We start from the raw sequence: 1,768 nt of genomic DNA, 5'->3' as shown, positions 1-1,768 counted from the left end.
TAGTTGGTCATGCACTGGTTAATAAAACCCTTCATTAACCTTCTTGGTAATAAGAAAGGCCAGCTATAAGAAGAATACGTAGTTGGTTGTGCGTACGCGAAAAAAAGAGAAAAAAAAATTATTGAATTTTTTTTTGGAGATATATTTCTTTTAATAAATGGTGATATGTAAAAAAAAAAAAAATATATTTATTTTTTTTTAAATGATTTAATTGAAAGAAAAGATTCGTAAAAAAAAAGAAAAACCGAGGGTAATATTTAGCATCAATAAAAATGAGATCTTAAAGAAATAATAATGATTACATATAAGAGTTTAAGTTGCATAATTTTTATATTTTTAATTTGTGAGAGAAAATTTTATACATATGACAATAAAATTTTCACGTAATTAATATTCGTATAATTATTTTGCATTTTTACTAATTGTGTATGTTTCTTAATTCAACACCAATATATATAAATTGCTGAACATAACATATAACAATGAAATAAATAAATTACAATTAAATAATAATCGATATTCAATAAGGATTTAAATTTTTAATAAAAATAAGCATTTTTATTAAAGTAAATAAATGTCTATTGAAATCAAAGAATGCTCAACGAAGTAGAGAACATAGTTAAGAGTTACTCGTTCAAAGCATATTAATGATACATATAAATATGACAAAATCGTAGAGACACTTATACATGCTCTTTATTAATTGATCTGTTCAGTACTCCAGTAAAATCACCGAGCACCCAGTTAATAAACCACCATGTAAGCTATATAAAAAAAAAAATTAGTTAATATTTTTTGTTTTTCTTCTTATAATTTAAAATACATAAAATATATATTTATTTTTTTTTTTGAAAATAATTTAATTGGTCGAATGATAAAAGAAAAAGTTACTGACTAAAAATTTTCTTTGTAATAGATTTCTCTTTGAACTTTTATGAAAAAATTTTGTACTAAGATAATAAATTTTTCGTGTTTGTTATATTTATATAATTTAATTTGCATTCTGTCAGTTGTTTATAATTATTAATTTGAGAGTAATGAATTTGCACTGTTAAATATTACTTATAACATTATAAGTAAAATATATCCTATTAAAATCACTAATTAATGAAGATTTAAATCTTTGATTAAAATACGGGATTTTTATAAAAATAAATAAATGCCTCTTAAAAACAATAAATGCTCGTAAAGTAGATTATATATAAAAAATTTTAATGGCTTATAGAATTAAAATTATATTTAATTTCATTAAATTAGTCAAAGCAACTTTAAGAAACATCGCGTGCTCATTATTAATATGTTTCTTAAATACTCTAACAAATTCATTGAATAAGCAATTAACAAATTAATAATATAAAAACCACAACAAAATTTCATTGAATTTTCTAAAAATTTATTTTAACTCTTCATTCAATATATATTTATTATATTAATATTTCTTTCAGATTTTTTCATATTTCTTCTTTTTACACATATTACTTTTTCCCTAAAATTTTATCAAATTTATGTGAATTACATTTATTCTAATTTTTTTTTTTTTTTTTTTTTATATATTATTGGTTAATAAAAGGCTTTATTAACCTTTTCGGAAAATAAAAGGATAGTTAAATGAAGAATACGAAGTTGATCATGCACACACAAAAAAAAAAAAAAAATGATCAATTTTTTTTGTGTGTACTTTTTTCTTTAAATAAAAAATCCAAAGACCGTCAGGAAAAAAAAAAGATAAAAAAAAAAATCAATTGGAAAAAGATTCGTTACCAATAAA

The 1,768-nt window shown here is 20.3% G+C and overlaps 2 annotated features.

Moving 5' to 3' along the window:
- Positions 1-336: 336 nt before the first annotated feature.
- Positions 337-755: a repeat region.
- A 170-nt stretch (positions 756-925) lies between these two features.
- Positions 926-1,345: a repeat region.
- Positions 1,346-1,768: the final 423 nt, after the last annotated feature.

Source organism: Plasmodium gallinaceum (genome assembly GCF_900005855.1).
Source record: "Plasmodium gallinaceum strain 8A genome assembly, contig: PGAL8A_v1_81, whole genome shotgun sequence".
Taxonomy (NCBI): domain Eukaryota; phylum Apicomplexa; class Aconoidasida; order Haemosporida; family Plasmodiidae; genus Plasmodium; species Plasmodium gallinaceum.
The sequence above is the reverse complement of the archived record's forward strand: the minus strand, read 5'-3'. Positions and strand labels throughout refer to the sequence as shown.